Source organism: Calidris pugnax, unplaced genomic scaffold (genome assembly GCF_001431845.1).
Source record: "Calidris pugnax isolate Ruff unplaced genomic scaffold, ASM143184v1 scaffold398, whole genome shotgun sequence".
Classification (NCBI taxonomy): domain Eukaryota; kingdom Metazoa; phylum Chordata; class Aves; order Charadriiformes; family Scolopacidae; genus Calidris; species Calidris pugnax.
Window position 1 is genome coordinate 3,632,494 of NW_015091280.1, and position 19,036 is coordinate 3,651,529.

At 36.0% G+C, this 19,036-nt stretch overlaps 1 protein-coding gene and 1 long non-coding RNA gene across 2 annotated transcripts in view; one reads left to right on the plus strand and one right to left on the minus strand.

Annotated features, from left to right (window-relative positions):
- The window catches only part of CLSTN2 (calsyntenin 2), a 221,311-nt gene that overhangs the window by 46,107 nt on the left and 156,168 nt on the right, over positions 1–19,036 (minus strand). The window lies entirely within an intron of this gene.
- LOC106899023 lies at positions 655–9,123 on the plus strand. Its single transcript, XR_001414010.1, has 3 exons — positions 655–743; positions 1,623–1,686; positions 9,000–9,123. It is a non-coding gene; the product is annotated as an uncharacterized LOC106899023 (long non-coding RNA).

Here is a 19,036-nt window from a genome sequence, read left to right on the forward strand (position 1 = left end):
ATAGTCACTGAAACAAACCTCAAACAGCTCATATCAATGTGGATATTTTCTTAGACCAATTTTTAGTATTCTACCAGTCGTGAGTTTCTTATTCTAGTTGTAAAGACTTCAGGGTACTTTCACAGATTTTCTCAGAACAAATTGTTTTAAATACTTCTAAAAAAAAAAAGAGAAATTATCAGAGAATCCAAAGATACATGAAAAGTTTTCAGAAACTAAATATTTTATAGCTGAGTTGCACTGAAGTTGAAACTAAAGTACTGAAGTTAAGCATAACTAACAGAAAACTGATAACTGTTAACTATACTATTAAATAAAACTATTATTGATATTCCTTCCTCTACCTCACAACAAAGTCTTGGTAGGTAATATAAGGTAAAATTATTTGTGTAAACTGTTATATGATCCCATAAAGAAATAGTCATGGGATTAGGAAGTAATATATTGATTATTCTTCATCAGTAAGGAAATTGTTCCTGGTTATTAAACTCTCTGCCCCTCTCTCCGCCTCTCTCAGGTAACTAAGCCTAGTGAACATTGTTTGAAGATGGTGCTCTGAATTAGGCCACCCCTCTTTCCAGGCCTTCTAGGCTGAGGGGTGGTCTTTAAATGAGTATATAATGGGTGCAGTTGCAGTGGCACCCTGTTTCAGAAGCCATATTCCCCTCTCATAAGGCGTTCAAAAACTAATGCCCAATGGAGGAAGCAGCACTGATTTTCAGCAGAGGTTAGAAATTCAGGAGGTGAGTAGACCAGTTAAATAAGCAGTTAGCAACTTTCTCTACTGTTGTCTAAATAATAATAATTAAAAAAGGTTTCCATTTTGGCTGCTCTTTGATCTTATAACACTTGTTACCTTTAACAGAAAGCTTTACTGAACAGTAACTCATACAGGTACTGTTATTTTACTTTTTTTTTTTTTTTACCTTTTTTTTTTCCTATTAATTAACAGCACTGATCATGAACTACCAAAAAGCAGAGAAGTACCCTGATGTAAACTCAAACAGCACTTAGTAGTCCAACTGTTTGTCAGACTAAGTGATCTCAAAGGAGTATTAGATAACTGTTTTGTTTTCAGCCCTCTTAAGCAAGAAGAGTCTACTAGGTACCAGAAAATGTTCATCATACAAAAAAAGCCCAGAGTCATCAGGTTTTCTTCTTAGCATTCTATAAAATATTCCTTTAGTGGTGGCCAAAAAAATCTAAATCTTCATTAGGACAAATACAACTCTTCCATAAATGAATTCATTTCCATGTGCATTCTACACAGAAGTTCCCAAAATAAAATAAAACATAACATGGTAGAAAATTAATAAAATAGAACCCACAGCAAATACTCTAGATGAACTCTGCACGTTAGTATCAACAACAAGCTGTGAGTTCAGACTCAGTTTTGTAGCCTAATAATGCGTGCTGGCTTTGCCTTCGAACTAGTTTTCCAAAAGTTACACCACATACATTTGAGGCCTGTTCCGCACCCAGCTGTTGTATGCCTGATGTTCCTGATGTCACAGAACATCTGTAAATCTCAAAAGAACCACTCAAAATTTATCAATGGATCATGAGCTCACTGAATCCCTTAAATCCTGTGTCCTTACTAAACCAAAACATTTTTCTTTAAGAACACTCAGATGAACAGTTTGAATTCCACATTCATTCATCAACAGAGTAGCAGGAAATTGAAAGGTGAGTAAACTACCATTTATAGCAATGTTTATCAGAAGTAAACTCTGTATTGCCTACACCTAAAGTAGACAATTTCTGCTTAGCTTTTTACACTTAACTAACCATAACCAATTATGACCAATTACATGCTTTTCAATCTCTTTGAGTAATGATATTTTTGATCCAAACACTTTATAGTTCCTTCTCTCTAGTTTTTAGGGATTATAAAAATAAATATACAGTCCACGAGTCACCTGGGGCTAGAGGAAGGGGCAAATGATTTCATGTACACTTTAGGTGTTTAAGTGGGATGTGCATTTTAGTATGTCTCCTCTTCATAAAACAGGTAGCTAAATTCCTTGTAGAGTCAATAGAAAAATGTACATTACTTTGAAGACTTTTAGAGAGACCTCCAGTCCCCTCAGGTTTCATCAGCAAAAAACCTTCAAAAGCTCACTTAGCAACGATATTAGGCAGTTAAAATGGAGATCCAAATTTAGTATCTTGAGCTAGGCTGAGGTGACCCCAACCTGATCTTAGCATTTGAAAAAGAAGCATATACTATGGCCAAAACCCCATGCTTTTACCACCTGTTTACATACAATAACAGAAGTTCAGCTTGAGAGATAATTTAGCTGTATATGCATTAAACCACTAGAGAATTTTGCAATTACATTTCAGCAAAATGATAAAAATAAAGCCCTGCATTATCTAAGTGTACCATGTGCAGTCCTAACAGGAACAACAAGCTGTCTCAGCTTCTCTAATATAATGCTTATCGCAATTTTTTCAAACTAAACACATCTTAGTCAAATGCCAAAAGATACCTTAAGTGTGGCATTCCTCTATTTGTAGCATTACTACTGGGAAAGTCACATAATGCTTTCAGGCTAGGAGCTCTATTCATCATTAGATAGGAGCTCTATACATAATGCACAAACCTAAATATATGCTAATAGTACAAGTCCACATAACATTTCCTCTGCAATTCCTGCTCAAAAATACACCAAATAAGCAGATAAGAAGTTCTGGCAAATATCTTACAGACATAGATATTTTGTATATTTCAGGGGAAAATATACCAATGGATGCCACTAAACTTAGGAGAACGAGGATCCATTTGAAATACTATATACTATAAGGGTTATTACTAAGGCTCATAAATCTCTATTAGAAAACCCCAAATAATTTATAAAATGAATACTTACCAAATTTAAAAACAAACAACATGAATGAGATGTAATCAAATTTGTGGTGCTAAGTTGGTAATAAAAAATAAAAATACATACACAGGAAGCCCAAAACTCATCGCTACTCTCTATGTCCATGCTCTACCATTACCACCTTCTTCATATCAGTGAGTATTAAAAGCTACAGTCTAAAATGAATTTCAACAAGTGCTTAAATAAGGCTAAAACAAGGCTGAGGAATGCTAACCTCGTGTTGTTTTCCAATAAGGCATGAGCTTCCCTTTTACTCCTTTTTAATTATCTTGAAAAGTTCTAAGTACTTGAAAAATCAGAATTGGCGCAAGAAAATTTACTCTTTGTAAAATGATATTTGGCCAGTGGAAGCTCTTCCTATTACCAAAGCCAGAAGATGATCTAGAAAAGCAAGCTATGTGGTTTTTTAAAATAATTATCAGCATTTGATCAGCCTCTATACATTTATACATAATATTTATGGATGAAAATAATTATAATATCCCAGTTCTATTAAAGTGGGAACTTGAATTATGCTCTTTGTCATTTTTATTCAAAAGATCATCCTACCCATTCATACCTCTTTAGCAGACAAACTAAAAGCAGCGTTCTATTGGACACTCTCCCTCCTTCCCAAATGTTTCCCATTTTAAAAGGAACAATTACGCTGACAGTCTCTGTAAAGTGCTCTGAGATCTAGCAGTTAATCTCATGTTTACTGCTGTTTATTTGCAGAGCATTCCAACATGCCACAGGTGAGTTATCTGCACATATAAAAGAATAAATAAAACTATTAAGGACAATGCAAAGAACTTTGCTTTGGAAACGCAGCATGGATTTGCCCCTTGAAATCTACTGCTGTGGGGAGCAGGAAAAGGAAGGGAGGAAAGAGGCATTGTATCTCCCACCATGAAAGGCTGCAGTTTGTCAGGCTCAATGAAGTATTGCCTTGGTCCTATCAGGGAGGGAAACAACTACTTTCTAAGTGGAATGAATGATCAATATTCTGAGATGAATGAACTTTCCACCTAATAATGAAACATGGTAACATTTCTTTAAATCAAGTTGAATCAACCCTTATCCAACTAAATCTGAGAAATAAAAAGATGAACCAAAAGCTTAGCCAGTATAAATATTACAAGCTTAATTTTCTGCCTCCAACTTTAAAGGACTTATATGATTTTTTTTTCATTTATATGCCAGATATTGATCTACACTGTGATTTGTCAGTATAAATTTTCTGTTAAACATCTCTTTGAATTACAGAAGCTACTATAACTGTTATATATGCAATTTTTTATGTACATGATCGGAGACTAAAAAATGCAAAGACTTAGGGAGATAAATGTCTTTGAGAATAATTCACAAACTGAGCATATTCCCACTTAACAAACAAGAATAACATTAAAGGAAAACAATGAAAACCACCAGACCATTTCACCTCCTACCTGACTGAAATAGCCCAAATGCCTCATTTGTTTCATAGTCTGAGTCCTGAAATCTGACTGACATTATTTTATTGAAGTTTTCAATTATGTTTTTGAATTTTAAATATTAATTCTTTTACAAAGCATGAAACTGTTTTATTACCAAAAGGTACACATTATGACCATGAATACAGCAATAAGTGACCAAATAGATTAGGGATAATGTTTTCATATACATTGAGACCGAGATCGCGTTAGTCTTACATTCTTGCATTTTTAATGTCCTTTCTAATATTGATGTATAACAAAAATTGAAATTAAGTATGGGCTTTTGAGGAAACTATCTTCAAAGACATTTGAAACAAGCTTTTGGTCTGTGAGTTTATTCCCACCTCAAGACAGCATATGTAAAACTCTACTTTATTTCACTCATGAGGCCTCATCATTCATCTTTGAATCTTATCTGGAATTTAAACCACTTTCTGTCATCTCTGGGATCTGCCTTCTGCTCTGATGATACGTGCAGGGATTCTGCCTGTTAGATATTTCTATTATGAGATTTTCAATGAACTTATTTTTTACTCTTCAGAGAGTTCAGTGATGTGTATGGATGCAAATGGAGTTCTAGTCGTGAACTAAATGAAACGTATTATTTGCTAGAAAACCAAGGAAATACTTTTCTGTATGCTAATAATACTTAATTAAAAATACAAAATTAATACAAAACCCTCCTATACTTTGCAATTACCTTTCAAATATTAATATATTGCATTTTTTCATGTTGCTTTCTATAAACCTGACCGAAATACTAATACTCAAATGTTAAAGACTATATTTAAGTCAGGCATCCTGACTGCCCTCTGCTCCAAGGACTGAGTTTTCAGGCAGCTGAGAAATCTGGCCGTACTCCTGAAGGGTGTTCAATAACCCAGTATTTTTTTCTCTCTGAGCATACAGAGGTTGCACTAAGAAAAAGGAGGTTGTCACTGTTCAAAACAGGATGATAGATCCTTCCCTTGCTGTTGGTGTCTGAACAAATACAATGCTTGTTTCAGTCAGTTACTTAGACATGTTATGAAGGTGCAGAGAGTATGATTAATGCAAACTAGACTCCAGAGACACAGCTAACAGGCTAGTTGTGGCTTGTTTGCTTTGCTTTTGAGGGGAAACACTTGGCCTCGGCTCTGAAAAACAGGCTCTGACGAGACCTCCTCTCTCCTCCTCCTTCTCACACATTCCCACCTACACACATCACTCACTTTGTTAAACCAAAGCACTAGGCTCCCCTTAGCTATTCAAATCCCACAAGAAGTGCTTTGTGCTATTTTTCATTCATGAAATAAATATCCAGTCTTGATATCTCAGTTCTCACCTACCATCTGGAAAATACCAGGATTCCTGGGCCGGGTAGTCTGCACACAGAAGAAAGTCCACCAGAACACTCCCTTGGGCTAATGACCTCTATTGCTGAAAATGGCACTGCTGGCTCTTTGAAGGCTTTCCATCACCTGGCAAATCCCTCTTCAAAGGCTTGCTAGATCTGAAGGAAGTGTTGACACTGCTTGCGAGCTTGCAAGGGTTGCTTTCAACGTACTCAGCAAAAGACGATAGAGCTGACACAGGCATTAAACACCCTTTCAGAATTTCCACATTTTGGGAAAGGTGATATACTTGAAAGATACTTGCTGTGTTGAAGGTGCACAGTGCAAATCAGAGATAAAAGAATTCCTGCTCTTACACAACTCTCACATTGAGCGGATACCTCCAAACTCAGTGTTATCTGTATGGGAGCCCGCTACTATAATAATTTTGAATCTTGCTGTAGCTGAGATTGAGGTAGCTATAACTGCAGAAAATCACGTAAGAAATAGAGGCTCCTTCCCCATACAAATCAGTGTTGTATTTACTTCAGTTCCAGCAGCTAATTCGGACATAATACAGAGAAAGCAAGTGCTATTTTGTTTTTATTGCAGATAAAAGGTGGCAGTGAGTCATATTTGGCTACCTTAATAATTTCTGTAAAATGAAGAATGGTTGTATAGCCATGCTTCTGTATTTATACTCAAAGATAAGTCAGGAAATTACACAACCCAAATATTATGCATAGTCTCTTTACTGAAATTGTAACTGCTGGGCCTTTAATTACATAGCTGGCATTTTGCAGACAGGCTGATTATATGTTATATACTGTACAGAGGTAATTGGGTATCGGCTATATTTGTGACTTTGCCAGAGAATGTTATTTAGTCAGTCTATAGCTTGCTTTCAGTACTAATCACAATCATGTTCTTAGTGCTTTAATGGGAGGAAACAAGTCAGCACTGAAGGCCTGCATTCCAGAATAGTTCTGGGTTGACATTAGGGACATAAAACAAATAGCCTGTCTGAAGAAATTTTCAATATCAGCGTTGCACAAACCCTAAAAGTTTTATGGGCATCATTAAATAATTATCTAAAGTTCAAACATTTCTACACAGTTGAGCTGGCTGAAATTTTCCCTGTGAAGCACTGTTTTGCTGATTGGAAAATGGCTACTAGATTACAGACATCATCCTAAGGTAAAATTGCTGTTGCTGGAAATGGGACAACTGATTCTTCAGGGAAAAAAAAAAACCACCGAAAAATGCACCTTTTTTGTTTGACAAAATGTGACAAAAATGGTTCAGCTGTTTTCAAAATTGTATATCACTTTTTTAAAGAAAAAAGAGGAAAACAAAATCTAAATACTGAGGACCCAAACCAAGTCGCATGGAACAAGAGTAGATATTCCCTCTTAACATCCTTAGAACCTTTGGCAGGGTCAGAAGGTAATTTGGGATGGAAACTCTGTCCGTCACAGCAGAAAATAAAATATCCCTCAACATGAACTACCCATTCAATACTTCTTTTTGATTTCTTCAATGCCAGAAAATGCCATTTCTTATTTATCTGCAGTTCTGTTCCTTTTCATTTTGCTATGATTCTACTGATGGCCACTTCACAATTAAAACAAGGAATGGCAGATGCTAAGTGATTCATTTTACCTGTTATCTCAGCAGTACAGTTTGCTTTCCCCAAAATGATATCATGTGATTCTTCAGTAAAATCTTATTCTTTGGAAACAAAGCACAGACTTTTGAATGGCAGCATCAACCCCTCTTCTCTCCACTTCCCGTACTCATTTCCTCCTTTTTCCTATCTATAGTCACCCCTTTCCTCCTTTGGCCCTCTACCTCATCCCTCTGCATTTCCCAGTAGTTCTTTCATTTTTATGTTTTCATAGCAAGAAATAAAGCTCTAGCTGTATTTCTCTCATATGATTCAGAGATCCTCGTATTCAACATACCCTGGTGCTCCACTGTTGCTTTTCTCCCTTCCAACACTCTCAGTCCGACCCAGGACCCAGCTTCATGCTTTTTTTGAAAGGTACTACTCCTCATGGAGAGGATTAGCTTGAATTTCATTGCTTCTTTGTAAGTATTCCTCAATTCATGATTGACAACAGCATTTTAGTGTTTCCTGCTACATTCCATTCAGGTACTGAAGTCATTTGTGCCCTAATTCAAAGATAGTATGCTGAACTTAAAATTTAATTTATAGAATAGATTTAGCACACAAAGGGATAAGATAAAAAAAAGGCTATGAAGTGGACACACACCAATAAGCATTCTTCAGTTTACATATTGTAAAGTAATTACGACCATCCAGAGGTAAGCTAAAGCAACAGTAAAAGTAACTCTGGCCAATAATTTTCCTGTGTACCATAAAGTGAACGTTCACCTTATATAGCAAAATGCCCCAAAGAATTCTGATTTAGCCTATCCATTGCTATCAAGACCATAAATTCCATAAATCATAAATGTAGATAACTCCAAAAAGATAAGTGGAAACACATGAGGTCCAATTCCAATTTTAGATACAGAACTTCTGTCATTCCCTAAATACTACAGTTATTGGGAATTTTGCATGCATGAGACATTTTCAGTTGTATGACCTTTTCCTTCTAACAATGAAACTGAGATCAGAATTGGGTTTATGTATGTACAGCATGACATATAGGTAGGTTACACTCAGCAACTGGAGTATATTTGAAATATTAATGAACGATACCCATAAATCATTACAGTACTATCTCAGAATTTACTTTACTTGCCCAGGGCTAGTGATTGCACTACTTGGTTTGTTATTAATATCCACTGTAGCACCACCAACCCTGAGCTACTTTATACCATTGCACAGGAAATACATGGACTCATGTTCTTTCTGAAACCCAACTTCTATGCTGTGAATAAAAATTATGTGAGATGGCTGAGGTTTTTGATAAATTTGTATAGAAAACTTTATGGAAATTAAGTTCACATAAAAATGCCTCCCTCGCCCTTTTACTCAGGTAAGTAGCAGATGAACAGATATTAATGGGTGACAGATGAAACCATTAATATAAAATAAGACTTTGATTTTTTAAAAAAAGTATTCTCGGGTTTGCCTTTTATGGAAAAATCATTGAAAATGCAAAATATATGCAAAATACATATTTTGAAATGTAACCCTAAATCTCTTGTCTATCTGTACCTGGAGATGTGTAGAGGAGAACTGTATATCCTTTTGAGATTTCTTTTTTTCTCAAATATTTACTCTTTTTCTTAAAGTATGACAAAGCACCTTCTGAATCATAAGCTTTAAGTATTGCGTTTTCATTTAACACTTTTATCCTCTCACATTTTAGCTCTACAAGAAAATATCAAGTATTTCCTGATGATGACTAAACACGTTTGAAGAGGGTGAAGACAGGATGCACTCGATATGAGAGATCACGTTTACACTGTATCTGTCATACCAAAATCACAGCTGAAAGCATAGCTTATTTATTGTCAGAGAAAAGGCAATTCTCTGGGGCAGCCAACTATCAAAGTGAATCTATAAGAGCATCGAACAGTGTGGGGCTGGTGCTTCCCTCAAGTGCACAACAAGCACACACCCACCCATCCCTTAGTGCACAGGAATTGGTAATTTTTACGTAGCATTCCTGTTGCTGATCAGGTTAAGAGGACAGCATCACTGGCTATGCAAAATAATAATGTACTTTAAATTTAGAGTACAGCATATTGAAAAAAACACAGAAAAGAAACATCTGCAGTTCTTCTGGCTACTAAAAAAGACTTGTTTGTATTCTGATTTTCCAATTACGGGCATGAGGTAAGACACCATTAATGTGTCATTCAGGTTTCACACTCTGTTACTCTAGACATAATCTTAATTCTCAATGCATATGAGTACATATGATACATCAAGAGACTGCATGGGTAATCCAATGTAGCAAAGCTTTCATTTAGTTTTCTGAGCTTATAGTTAAAATACCAGCTGAACTGAAATTTGGAAATAATGACAATAAAATAAGAAGTTTTCAGTTTTCCATGACATTTTATATTTAAAAATAAAACTGTGAAATATACCTTGTGTGCCTTCAGCACAGGTACACTCTGACTGTGCAGCATACATCTGCCCTATTAAATTAATGTTTCAGTTTAAAATAAATATTTTTGTAAGATACTCTTAGACTATAAGTACCTGAATATTTTTGCTGTTAGCAGAGGTGGTGAAATTGGAAACTGATACACAGGATTTTTCAAGGCATGCAATTCAAGGGAGATGTTTTTCAAAAAAGTCGTATCAATAGTGGTCAGAGAGGTACTTTTAAGCTTTTTATATCAAAGCTTAAAAGTAGCACTTCCACAACTGGGAACTCAGGCCTTTCTAGCAGAACCCGATATATTTAGTGTGCCAATTTTGGGAAATATTGAATTGTTGATCTTTTCTTTCAAATTTTCAAGCAGATGTTACTTCATATAAAGCCTACAAAATTAAGGAATTAAAGAAAGAACAAGGTACTTGAGTCCACATAATTTTAAAGGATAAAGGGTTTTTTGGTGGATGATTACAAGATATGTCAGACCATATATATATATATCAAGGACCGATTCATTGGCTTGAAGGATGGCAGAAGGCTTTCAAAGGCTGAAAGGAAGGCTAGTCACCCAACTCTCAGGGTCGTGAGTAAAGGGGGACCTACTTCAACCTGTGGAACCTTACAAGTTCTTCTGCATTTCTGATGAGAAAGTTTGAGCACATAAGAGATCAGAGGATTATTTGATTTCCTGAGCCTTAATGAAAAGCTGTGTGCTGAAAATTAAACAGGCTTTATTCTTTTCCTGAAAATTTCCAAGGCAAGCAACTAAAGGCTTTGCAGAAAACCTCTCTTGAAAGACTCTGCCAGCCTAAATGTGTTTCCATAAGTCCAAGCCATTGCTATGTGTAACACAAAACTGAAAGGTGAGTGAGAAGGGCATGGTTGTGTTTTAATTAGCTGGTGATTAATGTAGCTGCAGATTTATTTCAAAGACTTTTGGTCATCAAGATAAATGATGACTAGGCTTACCAGTAAACTTTTGACTAGGCTGACTTTTGATGCCAAATTACTTAACAAAACAAACTGCTTAACAAGTATGATAATTCCAATTGAAACTTCAAATTAGCAAGGCTTTTGTATGTAAGCATGTGGGTAGTTTAATGAAAACCACTGTAACTGATCAACTACTTAAAGATAAGTCCATAGGTAAATGGTATTCCAACTGAGGGCTGTGTATTTCTGAAAGCAAAACACAATTAGTCCACTTGAACTAGAAAGTGACAGTCAAGGAAGAACAGCACTACAAGGAAACCAAGTCTGACATTCGGAAAGGTCTCTTATAGCAGTTACCTGAAGGAAACTGGACGTTTCCTGTTACCTCTGCATACAAAGTAGTATGGTCTTCTATTGCAGACACACTAGAGTTACATTAATAAAATCATTTTTTGTTTGAACTGTAATACACTTAACTGTGACCCCAATTCTTCTTCTATTTACTTTAACTGAGCACTGGGCGGTAAGCTACTGCAAGAATCTTCATTAATTGAGCCACCTTCAGTTAAATATTCAGAACACAGAAAATGAAGACTGAATTTGAAATCAGGGTCTGTGCGCTGGCCAGAAAACCCTTCCTCGGGAGTGCATCCAAATCCAATGATGTCAGCAGAGGGACCTCAGTGAGAGAGAGCTTGAGGCCACTTAAGCAAAGAATAAGAAATGCCATGCAGGCTGTGTATCCAATTACAACAACAACAGTAAATTGCTCTGAACAAACTTGAGTCCACAGGTTAATTGGAGTAAACAAATTGAAAGGGAAAAGGCTGAATTTGTAATAAAACAATCATTGTAAGATTGGAAAATAACTTAGCAAGACCCTGAACCCTGATTAACTGCTTCAAAAAATGCACTAAAATTCTTCAGTGTCTTGAATACTATTAATGGCCTGTTTGGAAGAATACTGGCTCAGGGCTTGGAAGATCTGTGAAGGATCAGCCTGCAGCTTTCCATCTAATTTCGAGCAGGCGTGAGTAAATTAGGAATAGGAACTCAATTGGATGCTGTGAGGATACTTCAAAACTTAGAAGGTATGCTATAAGATGACAGAACTTTGTGCAACAGATATGTCATAGTGATGTTTCTGCTTTGAAATTTACTTGCTGATGTAGGATTTTTATGACATGCAAATACTAAAAAAAAGTAATACTAATAAAAATACTTCAGCTATCAATAATAATACTAAAAGCACGCCAGTAATTTTCCTGAAATTATGAGTCAATAAAGTTGCAATTTTTAACATTAAAGTTGCACTTCTAAATGGACATTTTCAATGGAAAACAATTTCTGCTAATAGAAAACGCAAGTGAGGATCCTGTTTTTGCCTGCCTAGAAAGCTTCTGTAGGGTTCATTTCCTCCTTACAAAGACCATGCAACTCTAAAGTAAAAAATGCTCTTAAGACATGAAATTATTCATAAGGATTTCCATTTTCTAGCCAGCATTAATAGTATTACTAAACTATAAATGGATTCACAATTATTTGTAACACAATCAAGGCTGAGATACTGGTTAATGTTAAGTTTTGAAGTAAGCCTGGCTCTGTCATGCTCTGGCAAAGCTCATGGATCCAAGCACATTTTGAAGACTTCATTTCTAATTGGTGGCATTGGATTAGAAAACTGCACAGTTATCCCGACCTTATTTAGAAGCTGCTGCCATTCCCTTTACTCGTACAGAGCTGTATTTGTTTGGTAAGAAAGCAAAAGTGTAGATTCTCAGCCAGTACAGTAGCAGTTGTGTTGAAAATGGGGCAGGTTTAACCCAGCAGAGGCACTTTATAAACACCTTATAAGCTTTCCAGGTGCTTAATACAGCCCTCGGGACTTTTTTACTTTCTGCAGCAAATAAGCCCACTAATATCCTAATAGCTCAATATGGCCAATAGATATCGGTTCTCCTGAAAGTCTGGTGAATAAAAAAAGTGGGTTTTAAATCTATGTTTTAAGACAGTCAATATCTTAAAAAAGTAGAGCTCTTTGTGAAAAGTGAAATTGATCTTTCTTCAAAATCATGTAAATCACAAAGATTTGGTTTACCCACCACAGTCACTCCTAATATATCCCAAGAAATAAGAAAATTGGCTTCGATGATCTAGGGAGGTGGTATAGTGAGAACTGACAAATCCATACTAATGCTAAATGTCTTCTACAGCCTTAGGTGTAGAATTGTTAATATGGTCACTTTCACATGACAAATTACTGATATAAGTTTCATTAAACATTAGTAACCATAATAATGTACTTTTAAAATATTAGGCATTAATTAGAGAGTCACACGTAATAGGGCTGGAAAGAATTTTAAGAGGACATATAAAGTCCACCTCTGTCTGCCAAGGTTGCACCAAGTACATCCACTACAATATGAATAAAAAATATAAGAAAATAAAATGTAATGGCTAAAATATAAAAAGGGAAGATTAGTAGATTAAGTTCTAGTTCCATTTTAAAGCACATTTCAATAGCAAAGAACTTGATTTCTGTAATCTTCAGTTTCCTAGCATAATAATAGTAGCTGGATTTATGGACAACAATACAACAGGAAGATTTCCATTTAGGCTGCTAAGTGTGGTAGACTGAGTTCTCTGCAGTCTGACCATTATGTGATCTACCATTTTATTTCATTTGCCAGAATTTCACGTTATTAATATTATGCTCTTCTCAAACCAGCACCTGTCTTTGAGCTGTACAAATGACTCCCTCTTGCCATTAATTCTGCTTTGGATATTGGCCAGAAATGTTTTCCCTGTTAGACCATGCTATTTCCGACTGTCTACCAACATCTATTCCACAAGAAGAGACTCCCTTCACCTCAGAGAACTGCCCGTCCTGAAGAGTCTTTCACCCAAGTCACCACCCTGCAGAGTAACCAGCCACACGCCCTGGGGCCTAATGGCCTAATGATCAAAGATGGGCTTCAAGAAATTCTTGTGTCATATCTAGCATTGCCATAGCACAGTGAAAAAAAATCCTGGAACAAGAATCTTTTTTCTTCTCTTACGGAGTACAAGAAAATAACTGCATTAGAAAATAAGATACTCAGTTTTCAAATAAGAACCATTTTATATAATGTATATTCACTGTTGCATTGTGCCAACACTGCAGTGTAGCATAAGAGTTTGTAAACTAATTTGCACACAAGCTGTGAGCTGCTTTTGGAGCCTTGAAACTCGTAATGTGTAATACTTATTTTCACAATAGGTTTCAAAAATATGGATGGCTTAATTACAGCTTTAAATAATGAAATTGCTTAATCATACTGACAGATAAAGAACCTGAAAGCCCTGATAATGTACTGTAGCTGCAGCATGTCTTTGTGCTGTCACGCTGTAACTTCAATGTGTCTTAGTAAATTAGATCCATAGTTCGTTCACGATGAAATAATTCTATTATAATCTACCTTTCTTGCTGCTAAATTGCATCAAGCAAGCATGTCTGTTCAGTAACACTCGGTGACTACAGCTAGGCAGCACGGTATGTTTATTTTTTAACTTTATGACTAGAAAGCTGCTCAGTTAGGCATTTTTACATAATTGTTCATCATGTGCTTAAACATATTCATTTCTAGGCTTTGCTATTGCCAAGAGACGATCCAGATGTGCAAAGTAAATCACTGGAAAAAACACTTTCTTCCTGAACTGTGGATATCCAGAAACCACGGCTCCAAGGCCAGAACAAACAGGTCATGCACATATATAAATGAATTTATATTTATTGAAAACACACACTATTTATCTCCTAACGTGCATTTGGAAGGATAAAGGTATTGGTCCTACCTTTGTGAAATGCTTCAAACACCGCCTCAATGCTCCAAAGCCAGCCTACTCTTCTTGAAAGATAAACAACACAGAGGCCCAAGTAACAGATCTTGCTCTTCAGCAATATTTTCAAAACAGCTTGGGCATGCTTTGCACAAACTCTGGTGGCATAACTGATAAATCAGGGACAGTGTAAAATATAAATAGCCGATAAATAAGAAAAAAAAAGTGACTTCAGCTTCACATGCATAGCTTGATTGGGAATTTCTGTTCTAGGCTTTTTATTTCTGGAGTTCCCAGAGTACTGTAGAAATAAGGCAAGTTAACAGACACTTTAATCCAGTTTATTTAGGCATATTAATGCCTAATAATAACTCCATACCAAGATATTCTCTATGTAAGAAATTAAATTGATTTGGAGGCCTTCCCACTGTGAGCTTTAAGAGTATAATATGTCTCATTATTTCATGGTGCTATAACCGTTTTTAAATTCTTTTTCATTTCCTACACAATTTCTTTCCTGTTTTTTTTTTTTTTTTCCCTGTTCTTTGATTTGATAAAAATAGAGGTGCCTCAGGATGTAAAGGGCTTGCTGGTTGCAACAGTTCTAACTTTGAACTTCCCTAGGTAACAAACTTAACTACAGATGAGCAACAGTTTCTCATGTAGGTAAGAGCTGAAAGACAACAGACCATAGATACCATTTCAGCTCATCTTAAGTCTTTGGGAACAGCAGGCCAGCACCAACAGGTTTGAAAATCCTATACCATTATAATAAAACTGTTACAGTCAGAAAAATGAGAAAATTGCAAAATGCAGAACACAAATACACAGAAATATGTCCAAGTAATTTCAAGTAAATGCAAATAGATAAATTAGAAAATATTTTCTGCAGGCAGCTCGGTTGCTCCTTAAAGGTCACAGAAGTTCTACAGAAGCAGAGAGCAGCCACTGCATTTCACACTGGGCTGAACTGCAGAAATCAGAAATCTTGCCAGCCACTGTGACTTGTTTGTCAAGATTTTATTAGCAGTGATATTACAGTTGCATTAAATATGTATATATTTTGTGTTTATTAGCACTGCTGACTCATTCTTGTGCTAGCAAAAGCTATTTTGAAGTAAGATGTTGAATAAAAATTTATCAAAATACCATTTAAAGATGGAAACTGGTAAATAAAATGTTTCAGAACAGACAGGGCTACAATGCAAAACACTTGGATTGTCGTGGATGCTGCAAAGACTTCTTAAGTCCTGGAATTGTTTAATCTCTATTAAAGGACTAGCATGATGCATTTAGCATTTATCTCTTACTGGCTCCATAGGAAAACACCTAACTTACTTCTTTCTGTAGTTTTATTATTGATGTATGCATAGAGAAGTGCAGGTCTGCATATCAATTTGTAAAACAAGTGACCAAGAGCACAAGAAACTCTTTTGAGCTTCAACTAAAAATTAACAACTAAACACCATCATTAAAAAAAAATAAATCAACTTCAATAGGACATCATGTTGGAAAGTATGGGACTGACAAGCCTTTTATCTAGAGGTGAAATTCAACGCACAGAGATGATGAGAGCTTGCACCATCCTATCTCCTCTTTGTATCCTTAACCTTCTAGGACTGAGAATACTACCTGCTTTCCATAAACATTCTCTCATTACCTTTCTCTCTGAGTCTCTCAAGAAGGAGGCTACAAGAGCTTTCATAATGTGAAGATTGTCTTCTTTAAACTAGATGCACACAACTAACCAGTTTCTAAAAATCCAGCATATAAGAACAACTTTCACTCACAATTGCTGTAATTTAATGGAAATATCTAATTTAAGTAGGAAAAAGTCCAGATACCAAATAGTCTTCATTTTGCCTTCTTACCATGTAACATAAATTTCTTCAGAAATCAGTTCCTGATCTACCATGTCCTTGTCACAGTTGCTTATTTTAAAATGTAAATAGGAACAAAGGGCTTGACTGGACTGTTCTACAGGTATAAGACCCTACTGTGTGTGGCCCGTGAAGCTGTTAAACACAAATGGAGGCCTCGCCTTGATCCTTCATCATCTGTGTGTGCACACAGAGACAGAATGCATCATATTCAGATTTATCTAAACCTTTCTCTTGTGCAAATTTGAAAGTAATTGTTTGAGGGTTTTCGACAATGAAAAGCACCACAGGCTTATCTTGGGTTATTCAAAGCAATTTATTTCATCTCAGAAAAGAAACAATAACTTTCTGCATGTTTATCTATTTTTTGCTGACTTAGAATGACTCCAGATCATGCAGCGCATTCCCTGTTTTTTTAAGGAGATCAATAGCAATTTTGCCTCTGGGCTAGAAGACTATTTTCAGGATGGTAACATGGGTATAAAGCAGAAAATAATTTCCCATTGTGAATAAAAACAAGTACATGAAAAAAAGTTCATCCCTGGCTAAGATCCCTTTTTCTACTCAAAAAAGTGTTCCTATTCTGTTTATTTAGGGGAATGAAAAAATACCTCTTGAGTTGACTATCCTTAATATTAGTATGAGAAATGTAATATTCATGATGAACAGTGTGAAATACATCCTGCATTGTCCTATTTAATGTTATGTTTTCTATTGTCACCAAAGGCTTGAATGCCTTGGTTCATTACTCAGACTATTATTTTGATTTGGTTCTGTGTAGGCTATAGAAAACAACAGTTAAAATAGACAGAAATTGAGGGAGAGAGTTCTCTCTCTATTAGCCAGAAATGGGGAACACACAATTGTCACTTCTTGTAACAGAAATTCAAGGATCAAAAGAGGTTTTTCCTGCAGATGACAATGAAGGAAAGGGGCACTAGTTTGAACCTTTAAAATAGAGTTGCTAACAGAGTTCCCCGAAGTACTTTTCAAAATATCTTGGGGGCACTAGTTTAAACCTTTAAAAAAGAGTTGCTAACAGAGTTCCCTGAAGTACTTTTCAAAATATCTTTGCATTGAAAGAAAAGAAGTGGGAAGGCTTGATTTTGATTTATTTTTTTTTTAACATCTCTCAGGTGAAATCCAGGGGCACTAGTTTGAACCTTTAAAATAGAGTTGCTAACAGAGTTCCCCGAAGTACTTTTCAAAATATCTTTGCATTGGAAGAAAAGAAGGAGGAAGGCTTGATTTTGGGTTTGTTTTTTTTTTTTAACATCTCTCAGGTGAAATCCTGCCCTTGTTAAAATCAATGACCATTTTCCCACTGATCCCAACAGAATTCCATTTCTAATAAACTGATTTCTTTTGCAATGCTGATATACTCGCATCAAGGAATTTGACAAGGCTTGACACAGCACCTGACCTGCTCTGCTTGACTCAGCGGCTGAAGGGAAGTGTGATCAGAGACGTGAGTTAAGAAGTTCACCAAGTCTCCATGGGTACTTTTGTGCTCTATGGAGCTGAGAAGGCTCAGGTCCCCACCAAACCCACCCCATACACAGTTATCCCCTTTGTGCAAGAGGGGGCTGTACAATCTGATCATTTTCTTAAAACCAGTCATGCGTCTATAAGGTGAGCATATAGGCAAATGAGCATCCCAATAGAAGGGAATCCTAACAAATCATCACAGCTTTCTAAAAAAAAAAAAAAAGCCTTTGTTTTTCTTTTTCATATGCTATTTTTACATGGCTCAAGTTTATATTTGGCTGCCTAAATCATTCACTTAAAACCACATCTGTGTTCCTACCTATTTGAAACACTTAGGTGATGATTTAGGTGCCTTTACTGAATTTGGTGAAAAAAAATTTTGTAATAGGTGCTCAGGTCTAAAAGCGTTTTATAGTTAAGTCTGAGAAAATAAATGATAAAAATGTTGACAAACACATCATGGTACTCAATTCAAACCTTTGCATGGGAAACTCAGAAAAAAGGTCATGAGTCTGAAACAAAGGAAACATCTGCACTTCCAAGGAAATGGGAATAAGTGAAAGGAACAAACCACCTCTCATCTGGCATCTACTGCAATTGTTTGGGAAAACCATGCAGTTTTTATCACCCAGCATGCATTAGAGACTTGACACTGATTAACATGCTTCTTTCTGTACCATTTCTTCCAGATTACTACTAATGGATTCTCTCACAACTAAGATGGTTAATTTCCAAAAGGATGAAAGTGGGGGAAAAACCCAAACTATATCAATTTCTTTTTTTCCTGTGTTTTTTATAATCAGTTTAAAGTCCGTTACCTCTGATTACTAGCACTTTTTACTGACATCCTCATGTCAGGTGTTAGCAGGTTGGTAGGAAAGGCACATATGCCCAGTGTTACGGCACTCTCAGATCATGCGTCCTTAGCACAGTAAGCAAAAAAATTAGTCTAGCAAAGTCCATTAATTTTAATGCAACATATAGGGCTAAATACACTGAAAACCATGCTGAAAAGAAATCCTTAGGTCTATGAACTAACGTAAAGGCACAATCTTCCCAGAGGTAACTTGGCAGCCACTGCTATATGGGGGTTTCAGACACTTGCTCTGCATGACAGGTCTGATGGCTACACTCTACTGCACAGGCTTCAGGTGTGTGGCTCAGGTGTAGCTACAG